Source organism: Pristiophorus japonicus, chromosome 13, assembly GCF_044704955.1.
Source record: "Pristiophorus japonicus isolate sPriJap1 chromosome 13, sPriJap1.hap1, whole genome shotgun sequence".
NCBI classification, from domain to species: Eukaryota; Metazoa; Chordata; class Chondrichthyes; family Pristiophoridae; genus Pristiophorus; species Pristiophorus japonicus.
The window spans coordinates 35127897-35146474 of NC_091989.1; positions in this window are offsets into that span (position 1 = coordinate 35127897).

The window sequence follows — 18578 nt, forward strand, 5'->3', positions numbered from 1 at the left end:
CAATGAGGCCCAAGGAACTACCAGTGTCATTGAGTGATTAGGCATTCTCAAATATCATTTTTGATGCCTGAATAAGTATGGTGGAGCCCTGCAATATAGCTCACCAAGCTGTGTATTACATAATATCACATTGAAAGGTGTGCTTCTTCCAGAAGCTGAAGAGGTTCATCACAAAGACAGGGAGAGGTGCCTCCTTCCCCACTGCATGAGGAGCATGGACAGGAAAGGGAGTAGGTGGATCAGGGCACCCAGCAGCTGGAGAAGAATGCACAACTTATAGGCCAGTGCTTTCAGTGAATAAAGATTGGCATAACAAATAAAGGCAATTCACATATGCCTTTTCTCCCCTCACACCTTCACAAAGTCCCTCACCTCTACCAACTTCCTGCCACCACCCTACTCCCAAAACTTGCAAGCATACACAGAAATAAACTCCGAACTCTATGTATTTAAATCATATTTAGTTTTCATAACAAAGTTCAGACAAAGGTGCCAGAAAATCCTTTCATCCTAAGTGTTATATATGTAAACTTGTATTTACTCTGTACAGCCACCAAAGGGCTCATCCCCCGGAGTCCCATAATCCCTTGGGAGCACAGGTATTTAAGGAGGCCTCACAGGTTGGAGAAGCACTCTGGAGACCTGCAATAAACTACGGTCACACTTTACTTTGAGCTCACAGTGTGTTCAGTCTGACTCTTTCTCCATACATAACACGAAGCATAACTATTTCTTAGCACCATGTCTCCACTTTGTGCCAGCTGACTTGTGCAAGCTCCTTGTTTACTACTTCTACAAGGTGCTCCCTGAGTGAGATAATATTGAGCGGTGAGTGAATGTGATGGTTTCCCCTGGAGCCCTAGAAGCCCGAAGTCTCAGAGTAGCAGCCATCTCAGAGGAACCAGCTTCTGGTAGCCTTTCTCGTGCAGTGGCCCAGGTTTGAAGCTCTCTTGCATGTAGATATTGGAAGGAATCTTATGGTAGCAGGCTCAGTGCCACTCTTCAGAGAAACTGCGCTCAATCCTTGCAGCTCATAGGTTCAGAGGTGTAGTGACCAGTGTAATTACAGTCCAAATCATCCCAACCAGGTCTTGGAAGCGGCTCAGCTGTGAAATTAGTACATTCTGTCATTTTTGAATGTGATCTCTATTTCTGTTTTTTTCTCACTCACACAATGTTACAACAAATGTGTAATCAGCCTATCTGCTTTTGAAGTGCTCAGTGACATTTACCTGAATAAAGCTATTGAATTTTTTTTCCAAGTTATTTTGAAAACAACCAAACAGATACTGTTAGAAGCTGAAATGAAGTATTTTACCGGTTGGCCTGACAAAATACTATTGTTGTATGGTGGGAAATTGTGTACTTTGCACGTGCTCAGACTGTACGATCTGCTTTCAATGAAGAATTCTAAGAAAAAATATCAAGTCCAAATTCAGAGCCTTTGAGAACGGCTGAAGCTATCAACTAAAAACATTAATGAAGGCATTTCAATACATTTTTATAGTTAGGTTTAGTCATGTTATTGTGAAATATTTAATTTTTAATGTTCTCTTTATGTCACAAACCTTCTTTGGCACATTAGAAATTTCCAATCAGTTCTCTGCTAAAATGGCAATCGGTCCTATGTACATCATAGGAGCCTGATTTGCATATTAAAAGGGGCCTACCACCTGAAACATGCAGATGCCTCAACCACTCAGTAGTAAAGCCCCTTCAAAGTGCAGCACCATACTTACAGGACAGCGAGTACTGCACCGCAATTTTAAATGTGTTATCACCCCGTTTATATAAATCACAAGTTAAAATTGGACCCCCTGTCTGTCTCTGAACTTGATGCACATTCTGCAGTTTATAAAATGCACAACAAAATATTATAACAAATGTGTAATCAGTAGTCTCTCTCTTTATTGTAAATGAGCCGTGTCTTCGCCCTCCAGGATGCGCAGCAAGCAGGTGTGCTCCACGAGTCGACCACCCAATAGTCAAAAATCGACCCCAGTGTCTTTCCTCATTGAGATAAATTTTTCCTAAACAAATAGTTGAATATTGAAGCTTGATTACCACTTGTGTTGTGTTGTGATAACAGTTAGAACAGCCTAATTATCACCTGTAATAAAAACAGAAAGTGGTGGAAATACTCAGCAGGTCAGGCAGCATCTGTGGAGCGAGAAACAGAGTTAGCGTTTCAGGTTAATGACCTTTCATCAGAACTTCTGACGAAAGTTCATGGACCTGAAACGTTAACTCCATTTCTCTCTCCACAGATGCTGCCTGACCTGCTGAGTATTTCCAGCATTTTCTGTTTCTATTTCAGATTTCCAACATTTGCAGTATTTTGCTTTTCTAATTATCACCTATGTTGTGTTGACAGTCAGAAAATGTAAACATTCTAATTGCTTACAGCTGTCAGAGACCGAGACCCTGAAATTCTGCGGCAGTTCAAGTGTGAGACCGGGGGAGTCCGCAGGAGAAATGCTTTCAGCTGTTAAAGTTGTTTCCTTGAGAATTCCACCGATCTCCCACCAGAGTTATGGTGGGAGACCAGTAGAAACCCCATAGAATTTCAAGGCTAGAGTGTCTTTCCTCATTTGTTTTTTAAATAAAAAACGAAAGTGTTAAATATTTAAAGTTCTAATTTCCACCTGTATTTTTTTATTGTAATTAGAACATTTATATTTTCTTATGCCTGTGAGAGATAGAGTTCAAGAGATAGAGAGGAAGACAGACACTGAGCTAAACACACCCAGGAGCCAATCACAAAATACCAATTTCAAAGATTCCTCAGAAAGATTATAAAAAAGTGTTGCCTCACATAGGATTACCCCAACCAATGTTGTGAGGTCAATGCCCTACCCCTCCCCTCCCCTAACTGCTGGCAGACACCAGGAATCCACCAGAGAGCCAAACCTCACATTTAACCCCCAGTTGTATCAAACCTCAGCTCTGCCTTCCAAAGTTCTCACAAACCTCAGGTCCCCTGCCCCATAGTTACATCAGAAGATCTCCGTGATGCCACCAAACACCAGTAGCTCCACTGTAGTACTGTCAAACTCTAGGACCCAACCTCAGTTCTAACTAATCCCCAGGACCACTATCCACTGCTACCAAAACCCAGGAACACCCTCAATGCAATCAAAACCCTCGATTTCCCACATCGATATCAAAGTGCAGGACTACCCCAAGTGCAGCTAAAGCCTATTCCTCTTCCCCACTATTGCTCATACCTCAAATTGGTGCATTTTACGTACCACTTTGCTGCGTATTCTCAACATTAAAATGGTAAAGAATAAAAATGAAATACACAGGAAAAGGAAAATATATAATATAAACGGCACTCATTTACAGTGTTCAAAGCCTGATGGACAGAGTTCTGAATTGAAATACTCAAAGTATCGGAAAAATCCAAGAATATCTATTCATAAAAATGAAATTTGACTTATTCAGTAGCTGTAAATCAGTGTTATCGCTACATGGTTTGAGCACTATTATTGCTATAAAATAGTGAATTCTCTAACTCACCATGAGCAATGCCATAGGAATTTCTACAGGTACAACGTCCCAAATCCGGAATTCCAAAAACCATAATTGTCCGGAAACTGGACATTTTTGAGACGGCCAAGATGGCGACATTGGATGGCGATGGACGATGAAACTGGTAAAAAACGCAGTGCAGGGGGGCTGTGGGCAGCGAGAATCGGCAGGCGGCAAGGAGCGGAGGATCGGCGGGTGGCGAGGAGCGCCAACAGCCAGGTCCGAAATCCGGCAAAACCCGAAAACCAGCTCGGATTTCAGACTATTGATTTTCTTGTTCGAAATCCAGCAAAACCCAAAAACCGGCACGGACTCAGTCCCAATGTTTCCAGATTTCAGATGTTGTACCTGTACGAATAAATTTGTGAATTTTGAATGACAGCATTTCTAGCCACCTACTCGGACAGGATCGGTCACTGGAGGTCCTGGGGGAGGGCATTTAAATAACGTTGATGTTGCCTCTAGTTTGATTGCCAGTGTAGGAATAGGTAGGTGTAAAGTTGATTGATGGCAGCATAGTGAAGAATGCTATTGTAGGAAATTGTGTAGTAGTTACGTAGCTGTGTGCGCACAAATGTTTGTGGTGTGTAGTGTCAACAAGTAACCCATGTGCTTCAGCCATTTCTGCCTTGGGCTATTATTTGTAACACAATATAGCTTGGAAAATTCTGTTAGCCACCTCCCCCTCCGTCCCCCCACCTCCCCGCACCCCCTCCAGCTTAAACTTGCACATCACCTACCTGTATTAGCAGTGATAATAAGGCAACCTTGAATGCTTTTATCTGACTTTCATATGATGGCTCTTTTACCGTTAGTTGCTTCTTTATGGAAATAGTTGATAAATCTGAAGTTTTAGATTCCACCTCTTCCTTTCCCTCTTATTTTTTTCAACCCTCCTAGATCTCTGCACTTCTCCAATTCTGGCCTCTTGTGCTTTCCCGATTTCCATCACCCCACCATTGGCGGTCATGCCTTCAGCTGCCTAGGCCCTAAACTCTGGAATTTCCCCCCTAAATCTCTCCGCATCTCTAGCTCTTCCTTCTTTAAGAAGTTCCTTAAAACCTACTCCTTTTACCAAGCTTTTCGTCACCTGTCCGAACATCTCTTTATGTGGCTCGGTGTCAAGTTTTGGCTGAAGACACTTCTGTGAAGCACTTTTACTGCATTAAAGGCACTATATAAATGCAAGTTGTTGTTGAGGACTTCCTGGTTTGACTTGTCATTGTCAGCCCTATATAAAGGGTTTCTTTAGCCTGACCGTACCATCTCTGATGATGGGGTTAACCTGTAATAGTAATTGATTTTTCTCTTTCAGATGCTGATTGACATGCAAGACATTTCCAGCACTAATAGAAATCTGGAAGCTGATCTTAGACACTCTTACGGTTCTTTTACATTGATTATGTACTATTGGTCTAGGCTCTGTATTGCTTCTGCTGCTGAAGGTATATTACCAATAGAACAGAGGTAAACTACATATTTTAATGCAGTCCAGGACCTCCAGTTTGTGGTTTTTGAGAGCTTCAGTTGGAGGTCTCCAGCATGTTGTCTTTCCAGAGAGCCCACTAGGCAGCACAGTAATAAAGACAATTGGGGAGAGCAGCTCTTACAGCTCAAGGGTCTGTTCTTGAGTGTTGCTATCTTGGCTATGTGCCATTAACATAAAACATTCTTAGGTGATGGAATGTATATGATGCAGGGGAGAGTCTGAAAGAGGGGGAGAATTAAAATAAGTTTTTTAAAAAGTGTAAATAATTTCTTGTAGAATTAATATAAGGAGATAAGTTTGAATTTCACATAAACCAACTCTATTGTACAGGATACTGAAATAGGACAGGTTCTGATGAAGGGTCATCGACCTGAAATGTTAACTTGGTTTCTCTCTCCACAGATGCTGCCTGACCTGCTGAGTGTTTCCAGCATTTTCTGTTTTATTTCAGATTCCAGCAGCCGCAGTATTTTGCTTTTGAAATAGGACAGGTTGTTGTGGCATGGCAATAGGTGGATCAGTCAAGTTAAAGTGTATGGGCTAGACTTTCCACTTTGATTTTTTGGGCAATATTTCCGGCGTTGGGTATTTCTTTTTTCAGGATCGCCGGAATATAGCCCATTTTAAAAACTGCCAATTTCGTCTTTTTAATTTGGTGATAGCCTTAGCGATGTGAAATGGGTGATAGTGATGTATTCAGTCATGCAAGGCTGGCGTCGATAGCAATAGTCGTTTTTTTTTCAGGCAAATAACTTTTCCCGCGATTCGGGAGGTCAGGGATCATCTGCGCCTGTTCCGAAGGCAAAGAGAGGGAGAGAGAGAAAGGATTTTTGAAGGAAGGTTTGTGGAGGCTTGTGAATTTGAAGAACTTGAGAAAAAAGTAATCGGATAATATGGAGATGGAACAAGAGGAGTCGGCAGAGAGTGTTGGGGAGGTTGGAGGGAGAAGGAGGGCGAAACCGTTCTCCGAAGAGGCGAACGAGGCCTTAGTCCATGAGGTGGAGACTCAGTGGGTCCAATTAACCCAGGTGGGCGTAGGAAACCCCGCCCCAAGAGTATACCAGCGAATATGGGCGGTTATCGCTGCGATAGTCTCATTGGCAGCCAACGATATAAGAGAGCCAGACCAGTGCCGCAAGCGCTGGAACAGTCTTTTTTCATCCGCAAGAGTAAGTATTAAATTATTAAATTTATAATTGTAATGATGCACTGATTCATTAATTAGAATGTAAATCTGCCAGATTGTAATTAAGCTGCGTAATCTTGGGTAGCTTCCCTGTTAAGATTTGGACTGGGGTCAGAACCTGCGCCCTTTAACTCTAATCTTGCTGAGATGCCTTAAATTTAATTGAGAGTATTAATTATTATTTAAACGCTTTGATCAAAAATTGGGGCCAAAGGAATGACTGGAAACAGACAGACTGCAAACACTCGGCATTTCTACCACTTTAGTCACGAAGTAGAATTATTAAATTATATCGCTGCTTGTGTGCCGTGAGCAACTCTTTAACTTGGGCACCATCTCCTTTTTGGTTAGGTTGGTGGATGGGGGCACGACTGAGCGCTGAGGGGGCCACTCAGCTTTGCACAGACTGTGTGAGTCTCTCCAGCTGCTGTCAGTCACACAGTCACCCAGCCTGGACTGGGGGAGAGCTGCCCTGGCTCACTGTCTGCCCTGGGACACTTTGGGACATTAGCTCTGGCCACATGGAGGTCTCTGAGCACAGCCCAGGGACACGGCGCCCGCTCCCCTCATGGTCCTGCCATTGCCAAGCTCACCAGCTCAACAGCAGTTCTGATTTCCCCCCACCCTGGGGACCTCCATCAATTGCAATAACCCAGCTCTCTCTCCTCAGACGCTGAATGGCACGGCCTATGGATGGGGCCTTTCCTGGGGTTGGCATCAAGCATTAGTTTCTAAACACGATCTTATTAAATATTTTCTCTGAACATAGATGTTATAACCATGCATCCATTGGATACAAACCGTATTAGTATATAACGTTAACGACGAATAGCTAACTAATTGTGGATTACAATATCTGTTGTGTTTCTGTAATAGTGCCTAGGCAATTAGCTTATGCCATGCTCTTGTCATGTTTGCAGAGGAAGAATCAGGCGGGGTGGAGGCGGATCGGAGAAGGGCCTGTTGACCTTTACACAGTGACCAATCTCAAAGAGTAGGCACGCATAATCGTTCTGCCACCAGTGGGGTGCAGATCCCGTTCTTGTGCCACGTGAGTAATGTGTAAACCAGTGGTAATTCAATGCCATTTCTTATAATATATGAATGATGTAATGTTATGCATGCAGCTTCTGTACTCTTCTGTACTCTCATGTTAATTATATGTAACGACTCTTGTTCACGTTTATTGCAGTAGTGTTACTCCTCGTACATATGCTTGTGCAGCACAAGCATTCTCATGTCTCTCCATCTCTTCTACGAACCCCAATTAGGTTTTCCAGCTCTCCAGGCTCCCCAGGTGCAAAGGGAGGCCCCTGGAGCATCACCCCAATCGTTGTAGGTCGTGCTGACCACGGGGGAAGAACAAGATACGACCGAGGAGGATGATGAGCCCGAAGGGCCATCTGTAGTACCTGCGGCCAGGTCATCCTCGACGGATGAAGTAGCGGGGCCAAGCGGCTTGCAGCAGGGCATTCCGAGTTGTCCAGTGCGCACGCCAACCCTGGGGAGGTTGGGTCGGCGAGGTAGGCACGCACAGCGACAGGCAGATGTAAGCGAGGACATGGTGTCTCTGTCGAGGTCGAGCGTCGACAAGCCTCCCAAAGCAAGCGCTCTATTCGGAACTCCTACACGGCAAACGTTCCCCAGCTGGGCAGAGGAAACGTTTCAAGGACACCCTCAAAGCCTCCTTGATAAAGTGCAACATCCCTATCGACACCTGGGAATTCCTGGCCAAAGACCGCCCTAAGTGGAAGAAGAGCATCCCGGAGGGCGCTGAGCACCTCGAGTCTCATCGCCGAGGGCATGCAGAAAACAAGCGCAGGCAGCGGAAGGAGCGTGCGACAAATCAGACTCCCCACCCACCCTTTCCTTCAATCACGGTCTGTCCCACCTGTGACAGAGACTGTAATTCCCGTATTGGTCCGTACAGTAACCTGAGAACTCACTTTTAGAGTGGAAGCAAGTCTTCCTTGATTTCGAGGGACTGTGTATGATTGATGATTGGTCGAGAGCTCCTCCATGTTGGATTGACCGGCAACATTGCCACACTATCTGCTAGAATCTCGGAGGATAAGGGGCAGATGGTTGCGGCAATGCAGCGAACGGCCGACTCCGTTGATGCCATGCGTCAGGCGATGGTTTTGGGATTCGGCACTGCACCCCAAGGTGTCGTACCACCATCAACTTCGACAGATGCGAGTCAGGTGGAAGCAATTGCTTCTGACTCGGAAGAAGTTTCTTCGGAAACATCTTCTCGGCCCCCTGAAGTCAATCTGCCAATATCACCCGTCCCGCCCCCCCACCCCCCTCCCCCCGCCCCTCGCACAGCAGCAGCCCTCAAGGTGCTCTACTGCAAGACAACTTAGCCCTGTTATTAGGGGCGTAAGTGGGAAAGGGGGGGTTATAATGAGGTGTGGTGAAGGTAGAGGAGGGAAGCGTGGTCGCAGGTGGGGGTGGGGGGGGGGCTAATCTATTTTAATTAAAATTATTGACTGTTCTTATTGTTTTAAAAATTTGTTGAATGTTGGGGGTGGTGTGTGGGTGTTTTTGTAGTGTTATCATTACAGGTACAGCGTCCAAAATCTGGGGTTCAGGAATCCGGAATATTCCGGAATCCAGACTCCGGACCGATTGGTGGCAGGGTCATCAGGAATCCTTAAATTGTTCCGGAATCCAGATCCGCCGATCCTGACGACCGCGGGGTCTCGCCGCTGCCCGGCCTCGGGCCTCGCCTCGCCATCGCTGCCCTTACCTCGCCGCTGCTCACATCGTCCCGCTCGCCGCTGCTGCCCTTACCTCGGGGCCCCCTCACCGGCCCGCCCCAACACCTCCTCTGCGACGGGGCCCGCCGGCCCGAACATTTCCTTGGTGGCGGGACCCCACCCGAACAGCTCCTCCATGGCAGGGCCGGTGGTCCAAGCAGCTCCTCGGTGGAGACCCCCCTTTCTGACGTCCCGAAATCCGGAAATACCCGAACCTGGGCTTGGGTATTTCCAGATTAGTGACGTCAGAAAGATGATTCAAAGTCCTGAAAAACACGGAATCTGGAATGGCCTTGGTCCCAAGGATTCTGGATTCTGGACGCTGCACCTGTATTTAAAATTTATTGTTGGGTGAAACATTTTGTTGACTGTTGAGGGTGGGGGGGAGATGGGTATTATAGTTTGTTTTCAAAATTTTACATCAATTGTTACATTATTAAAAACATTTATTGAACCGTACAATTGTTGTGCAGTGTCTTCTAATAATGTAAGGTTAAACATCATTACAAGGGTTGCAAACAATAGCCAAGCTAGGCCAGGCAAGGATGAAATGTAATGCAACTGTAACTGTCACCAACATAACTTCACGCAAAACGTTCATTTATGAACTGCTGACGCAAGAATCTTGCAGCTGCGTAACTACCACGAGGCTTTTCCAGTGGTGTGGGAGAGGGGGGGGGGGTATGCGGGTGCGGCAGGGCATGGGTTCATTGCCAGACTGATTGTCCTTCCCAAGGTTCTCCTCCTCCTCTTCCACCTCCCCTCTCTCCTGAGGTGGACCGGCAATCCCATCTGGCAATTGTTGTCCTCTCCTGATGGCTAGGTTATGCAACATGCAGCACACCACGATGAACTCAGCAATCTGCTCAGGGTGGTATTGTATGTTGCCTCCTGAGTGGTCCAAGCACTTCAGAACTCCAATTGTCTTTTCGCCGATATTGCGTGTGGCTATATAGCTTTCATTGTAGCGCTTCTTGGTTTCCGTCTGGGGCTTAAGCAGGGGGGTCATGAGCTAGCTGGCAAGGCCATATCCTTTATTCCCCAGCATCCAACCGTGACCTTGTGGTTGACTCTTAAACAGGTCAGAGACAGTGCTCTCATGCAAGATGTGCGCATCATGGATGCTCCCTGGAAAATTTGCATTTACTGCCATGATTATTTGCTTGTGGCTGACAACAAGCTGCACATTCAGGGAGTGGAATCCCTTTCGGTTTTGAAACACCTCTGCATTCTGAAAAGGTGCTTGCAGGGCGATGTGCGTACAATCTATTGCTCCCTGCACCTTGAGGAAGTTTGCTATTGTCACGAACCCCAAAGCCCTCTCACTCTGTGCCTCCCTGGTCATAGGGAAGTTTATAAAGTCCATTCTGCGTGTGTAAAGGGCTTCAGTCACCTGTCGAATGCAGTAATGTGTGGCGTGCTGAGAGATGCAGCAAATGTCGCCAGTTGAGGCATGAAAGGAGCCCGATTCATAGAAGGAAAGTGTCGCAGTAACCTTCACCTAAACGGGCAGTTGCAGTCCTGATGGTGCTGGTAGGCTGCAGATCTCCCTTAATTAGCTGGCATATCTCACTGATGACCTCCTTTCGGAAGCGCGTGTTATCGGACAAGTCCAGGTATGATCGCTTATCCTTGTAAATGCATTGGGTGTAACATCTCCTCCTCAGCAATCTGCCACCTCTTTGGTTGGGCACATAATGCTCTTCAATGAACCTTCTCCCATCTCTATTCTGCAGCTTGTGAGTAGTCATCAATACTGGTTGAGAAATTACAGGCCCCATCACTATAAATCACTATAAATGCCCTAATCTGTCTTCAAAGTTCTTAAATTGTCCTCGACAAATACAATATAAACTTGAAATTAACCACAATGTGATTAGATGATTGGCAAGATTCTAAAACGCCCTTAAAATCACTCACGAATTACTTCAATGCTCCCATCCACTTCAAGCAGCCTTTTATTAAACTTCCTCCATACTGCCAGGTTAAGGTCAGGTGAGTGCAACTTTTCTTGAGCGTCTTTTTGGGCGAGCGATCATTTGGGCGCAGTATGGGCGAAATGCCAAAAGTAGCGCTCGGCGATAATCTGGCCGATATTTGGGTGCTAGTTTCCATTATAAACAGTATTCTGAGCCTTGCACGAGTGATGACGTCAGATTTTATTTTTTAAAATAGGCTGGGCGATTCAGCTCATTCCTGTTTGCCGAAAGTTGCGCCGGCGATAATCGGACACTAGTTTCCATTTATCATCAAATATGGGCGATAAACTGAATCTCGGCGCTTATATGGGCGCTAAATGGGCGATTATGTGCTGAAAGTCTAGCCCATGTGTCTACTTTAATGGTTAGGTTGTGTGTAAGAAAGTGCAATGTTGTAGTATGATCGAGTTTCTGTATAGACTGAAAGAAATACATGTGTGTGAAAAAATAGAAAACAAGTACAAATGAGAGACAGAATTTGTGCTTGTCCTACTTGTTCTTTTTAATGTTTTTTTAAATAATTTATGGCTCTACAGTTTTATTGATTTTTACGGAAAAAAAATTTATTCTCCAATGTTTTACCTTTTTTTGGCAATCCACATTATTCAAAGAAAATATTTTTTTCCTTCTGTTTTATCCCGGTTTGAATTGCAAATGCAGCTTTCATATTATTAAAAACCTGCATTTTCTGTTCTCACCCTGCATTATGATTGTTGGTGCAATTCTTCTGCTGTTACATATTCACATATGGAGAATACACTGTAAATGAATAATGATGTAGATTTATTTTTCAACTTTGTAAGATAACATTTTTTCCTCTGATTTGCACTGAAATTTTGACTTGTTTTAAATTGCTTAATTTATTTCCTGTTAATGAAAGGTCTAAAATAAACCATGAAAATTCCTGTTTTTTTTCCCAAAAATAAAAACTAAAAATACAGAGCTCTAAGTTATACAGTAGATTTCTGGCAACATGGCAGGTTAAGAATTCTAATTGAAATTAGCTAATGAAAAGTTGGTCTAACCAAGATTGGAACTGGTTTTCACTTTCCTTAACATTGCTATTAAAAGTGCGATTTGTCTATATCGGGAACTTCCTAAATACTTCAATTAAAATGGCAAAACCATAAACAACTGAATCAGAAAAGGTGAAGAAGAGGTTAACTAGATAATGAAAAGCCTGAACTGTTGACCTTTCCAGGAAGGATTCCTGATGGATTCCCTTGTGCATTTTCAATTCAGATCAATTAAGTTAAATATATCAAGTGAAGGTCACTTTACTTAGCATTTGAGCAACTGCTGGAACATGTAGTAGCAGTGTGTTGAGAGTGGTGCTTCTTTCCAGTAGTAAAATTTGAAGATTTTTCTATTTTGTATAGTGTGATCTTTGCCCAAGCCTACATCTTTCCCATGATTGCCTTTTGATAACATACATAAATCATCAATTAAAATTCCTGTACCACATCCAGTCAATTGAATTTGTGTCTGCTGCATGTTAATTAAGGTTTCTGGAGAACTGCAAATATTTGGCCAGAGAGTATAAAAACATGAGTGTTTTTCATCCATACAACAGTGATTGCCCTATCAAGTTGACAAGTTGTAGCTGTTATCAATATGAGTGGGAAGTATGTAATTCTTGTCACATCATTTGTAGGGAACTAGTAATTAATTTGGAACATTTGGTGGGAGAGCAGTACAGTTGGAACAAGAACCAAAGCAAATTTTAATTTGATTTTAATTTGTTTTAATTGCCGGGTTCTTAGTGTCCCCCTCCCCTTTTATAGGGGGCACTTGTAAAATATATGGTTTCAATGCCCCCCCAAAATTTTTTTTAAAAAAACATAAAAAAAAACAAAAAAAACATTTATTAGAAAAAGGGGCAGTTAAGTGTCTGGAGTGTCCCCCAGATCGGGGGGCACTTGATCTAATGTCTATTTTGTTCCCCCCCAAAAAGAGTTGTAACAAGAACCAAACCAAATTTTAATTTGATTTTATATGTTTTAAAGTTTAATTTGTTTTAATTGCTGGGGTTTTTAGTGTCCCCCTCCCCTTTTATAGGGGGCACTTGTAGCACTTGTAAAATTTATGATTTTATTGCCCCCCAAAAAATCACAAAAAACCCCCCAAAAAAAGTAAAAAAAACAAAACAAAAAAAAAGGGCAGTTGAAAAATGTTTGGAGTGTCCCCCAGATCGGGGGGCACTTGATTTAATGTTTATTTTGTCTCCCTCAAAAAGAGTTGTAACAAGAACCAAACCAAATTTTAATTTGATTTTATATGTTTTAAAGTTTAATTTGGTTTAATTGCCGGGTTCTTAGTGTCCCCCTCCCCTTTTATAGGGGGCACTTGTAAAATATATGGTTTCAATGCCCCCCAAAATTTTTTTTTAAAAAACACAAAAAAAAACAAAAAAAAAACAAAAAAAACTTTTATTAGAAAAAGGGGCAGTTAAGTGTCTGGAGTGTCTCCCAGATCGGGGGGCACTTGATCTAATGTCTATTTTGTTCCCCCCCCAAAAGAGTTGTAACAAGAACCAAACCAAATTTTAATTTGATTTTATATGTTTTAAAGTTTAATTTGTTTTAATTGCCGGGTTTTAGTGTCCCCCTCCCCTTTTATAGGGGGCACTTGTAAAATATACGATTTTAATGCCCCCCCAAAAAAACTACAAAAATACAAAAAAAAACCCCAAAAAAACAAAAAAGGGCGTTGGAAAATGTTTGGAGTGGCCCCCCAGGGTACTTGATCTAATGTTTGTTTTGTTTACTCTAAAAGAGTTGTAACAAGAACCAAACCAAATTTTAATTTGATTTTATATGTTTAAAAGTTTAATTTGTTTTAATTGCCGGGTTTTAGTGTCCCCCTCCCCTTTTATAGGGGGCACTTGAAAAATTATGATTTTAGTGCCCAAAAAGACACAAAAAACCCACAAAAATCACCAAAAAAAAAATGTAAAAAAAGGGCACGTGAAAAGTGTTTGGAGTGTCCCCCAGATCGGGGGCCACTTGATTTAATTTATTATGTTTTCCCAAAAAGAGTTGTAACAAGAACCAGCAACCAAATTTTAATTTGATTTTATGTTTTAAAGTTTAATTTGTTTTAATTGCCAGATTTTTAGTGTCCCCCTCCCCTTTTATAGGGGGCACTTGTAAATTATATGATTTTAATGCCCCAAAAAAAATCACAAAAGAAAAAAAAAACTCAAAAAAAATCCCCAAAAAACAAAAAAATTTTAAAAAAGAGGGCAGTTATAAGTGACTGGAGTGTCCCCCAGATCGGGGGGCACTCGATCTAATGTTTATTTTGTACCCCCCCAAAAGAGTTGTAACATAAACCAGCAACCAAATTTTAATTTGATTTTACATGTTTTAAAGTTAATTTGTATTAATTGCCGGGTTTTTAGTGTCCCCCTCCCCTTTTATAGGGGGCACTTATAAAAAAATACATAATTTTAATGCCCCAAAAGAAAAATTAAAAAAAAACACAAAAAAACAAAAAAAACCCAAAAATATAAAAAAAGAGGGCAGTTAAAAGTGTCTGGAGTGTCCCCCAGATCGGGGGGGCACTTGATCTAATGTTTATTTTGTTTCCCCCCCCCAAAAGAGTTGTAACAAGAACCAACAACCACATTTTAATTTGATTTTACATGTTTTAAAGTTAATTTGTTTTAATTGCCGGATTTTTAGTGTCCCCCTCCCCTTTTATATGGGGCATTTGTAAAATATATGGTTTTAATGCCCCCAAAAAATCACAAAAAAACCCACAAAAAAAAGCAAAAAACAAAAAAAAAACATTTATTACAAAAAAGGGGCAGTTAAGTGTCTGGAGTGTCCCCCAGATCTGGGAGCACTTGATCTAACGTTTATTTTGTCCCCCCCCAAAAGAGTTGTAACAAGAACCAGCAACCAAATAATTAAAAAAAAACACAAAAAAACCCAAAAAATATAAAAAAAGAGGGCAGTTAAAAGTGTCTGGAGTGTCCCCCAGATCGGGGGGCACTTGATCTAACGTTTATTTTGTTCCCCCCCCCCCAAAAGAGTTGTAACAAAAACAAGCAACCTAATTTTAATTTGAACATTACAGAAACTTGGTTGCAGGAGTTGCCAAGACTGAGAAATAAACATAGAGGGATATCTGACAATTCGGAAAGATAGACAAGAAGGGAATGGAGGTGGCGTAGCTCTGTTAATAAAGGATGTTATCAGGGCAGTTGTGAGAGACGATATTGGCTCTAATGAACAAAATGTTGAATCATTGTGGGTGGAGATTAGAGATAGTAAGGGGAAAAAGTCACTGGTGGGCGTAGTTTATAGGCTCCCAAATAATAACTTCACGGTGGGGCGGGCAATAATCAAGGGAATAATGGAGGCATGTGAAAAAGGAACGGCAGTAATCATGGGAGATTTTAACTTGCATATCGATTGGTCAAATCAAATCGCACGGGGTAGCCTGGAGGAGGAATTCATAGAATGCAAACGGGATTGTTTCTTAGAACAGTATGTAACAGAACCTACAAGGGAGCAAGCCATCTTAGATCTGGTCCTGTGTAATGAGACAGGAAAAATAAACGATCTCCTAGTAAAAGATCCTCTCAGAATGAGTGATCACAATATGGTTGAATTTGTAATACAGATTGAGGATGAGGAAGTTGTGTCAGAAACGAGCGTACTATGCTTAAACAAAGGGGACTACAGTGGGATGAGGGCAGAGTTGGCTAAAGTAGACTGGAAACAAGGACTAAACGGTGGCACAATTGAGGAACAGTGGAGGACTTTTAAGGAGCTCTTCCATAGTGCGCAACAAAAATATATTCCAGTGAAAAAAAAGGGCGGCAAGAGAAGAGATAATCAGCCATGGATAACCAAGGAAATAAAGGAAAGTATCAAATCAAAGACCAATGCGTATAAGGTGGCCAAGGTTAGTGGGAAACTAGAAGATTGGGAAAATTTTAAACGACAACAAAGAATGACTAAGAAAACAATAAAGAAAGGAAAGCTAGATTACGAAAGTAAACTTGCACAAAACATAAAAACAGATAGTAAAAGCTTTTACCGATATATAAAATGGAAAAGAGTGACTAAAGTAAATGTTGGTCCCTTCGAAGATGAGATGGGGGATTTAATAATGGGAAATGTGGAAATGGCTGAGACCTTAAACAATTATTTTGCTTCGGTCTTCACAGTGGAAGACACAAAAACCATGCCAAAAATTGCTGGTCACGGGAATGTGGGAAGGGAGGACCTTGAGATAATCACTGTCACTAGGGGGGTAGTGCTGGACAGGCTAATGGGACTCAAGGTAGACAAGTCCCCTGGTCCTGATGAAATGCATCCCAGAGTATTAAAAGAGATGGCGGAAGTTATAGCAGATGCATTCGTTATAATCTACCAAAATTCTCTGGACTCTGGGGAGGTACCAGTGGATTGGAAAGCAGCTAATGTAACGCCTCTGTTTAAAAAAGGGGGCAGACAAAAGGCAGGTAACTATAGGCCGGTTAGTTTAACATCTGTAGTGGGGAAAATGCTTGAAGCTATCATAAACGAAGAAATAGCGGGACATCTAGATAGGAATAGTGCAATCAAGCAGACGCAACATGGATTCATGAAGGGGAAATCATGTTTAACTAATTTACTGGAATTCTTTGAGGATATAACGAGCTTAGTGGATAGAGGTGTACCGATGGATGTGGTGTATTTAGATTTCCAAAAGGCATTCAATAAGGTGCCACACAAAAGGTTACTGCAGAAGATAAAAGATACACGGAGTCAGAGGAAATGTATTAGCATGGATCGAGAATTGGCTGGCTAACAGAAAGCAGAGAGTCGGGATAAATGGGTCCTTTTCGGGTTGGAAATCGGTGGTTAGTGATGTGCCACAGGGATCGGTGCTGGGACCACAACTGTTTACAATATACATAGGTGACCTGGAAGAGGGGACAGAGTGTAGTGTAACAAAATTTGCAGATGACACAAAGATTAGTGGGAAAGCAGGTTGTGTAGAGGACACAGAGAGGCTGCAAAGAGATTTAGATAGGTTAAGCGAATGGGCTAAGGTTTGGCAGATGGAATACAATGTCGGAAAATGTAAGGTCATCCACCTTGGGAAAAAAAACAGTAAAAGGGAATATTATTTGAATGGGGAGAAATTGCAACATGCTGCAGTGCAGAGGGACCTGGGGGTCCTTGTGTATGAATCCCAAAAAGTTAGTTTGCAGGTGCAGCAGGTAATCAGGAAGGTGAATGGAATGTTGGCCTTCATTGCGAGAGGGATGGAGTACAAAAGCAAGGAGGTCCTGCTGCAACTGTACAGGGTATTGGTGAGGCTGCACCTGGAGTACTGCATGCAGTTTTGGTCACCTTACTTAAGGAAGGATATACTAGCTTTGGAGGGGGTGCAGAGATGATTCAGTAGGCTGATTCCGGAGATGAGGGGGTTACCTTATGATGATAGATTGAGTAGACTGGGTCTTTACTCGTTGGAGTTCAGAAGGATGAGGGATGATCTTATAGAAACATTTAAAATAATGAAAGGGATAGACAAGATAGAGGCAGAGAGGTTGTTTCCACTGGTCGGGGAGACTAGAACTAGGGGGCACAGCCTCAAAATACGGGGGAGCCAATTTAAAACCGAGTTGAGAAGGAATTTCTTCTCCCAGAGGTTTGTGAATCTGTGGAATTCTCTGCCCAAGGAAGCAGTTGAGGCTAGCTCATTGAATGTATTCAAATCACAGATAGATAGATTTTTAATCAATAAGAGAATTAAGGGTTACGGGGAGTGGGCGGGTAAGTGGAGCTGAGTCCACGACCAGATCAGCCATGATCTTGTTGAATGGCGGAGCAGGCTTGAGGGGCTAGATGGCCTACTCCTGTTCCTAATTCTTATGGTCTTATGTTCTCATTTTACATGTTTTAAAGTTAATTTGTTTTAATTGCCGGGTTTTTAGTGTGCCCCTCCCCTTTTATAGGGAGCACTTGTAAAAAAATACATAATTTTAATGCCTCCCAAAACAAAATGTAAAAAAACACAAAAAAAAATCAAAAAACCCGCAAAAATATAAAAAAAGAGGGCAGTTAAAAGTGTCTGGAGTGTCCCCCAGATCGGGGGGCACTTGATCTAATGTTTATTTTGTTCCCCCCCCCCCAAAAGAGTCATAACAAGAACCAGCAACCAAATTTTAATTTGATTTTACATGTTTTAAAGTTAATTTGTTTTAATTGCTGGGTTTTTAGTGTCCCCCTCCCCTTTTATAGGGGGCACTTGTAAAAAAAATACATAATTTTAATGCCCCCCCAAATTTTTTTTAAAAAAACACATAAAAACAAAAATAAAACAAAAATATAAAAAAAGAGGGCAGTTAAAAGTGTCTGGAGTGTCCCCCAGATCGGGGGGCACTTGATCTAATGTTTATTTTGTTCCCCCCCCGCCCAAAAGAGTTGTAACAAGAACCAGCAACCAAATTTTAATTTGATTTTACATGTTTTAAAGTTGATTTGTTTTAATTGCCGGGTTTTTAGTGTCTCCCTCCCCTTTTATAGGGGGCACTTGTAATAATTTATGCTTTTAAAGCCCCCCCCCCAAAAAAACCAAAAAACCCCAAAAATATAAAAAAAGAGGGCAGTTAAAAGTAT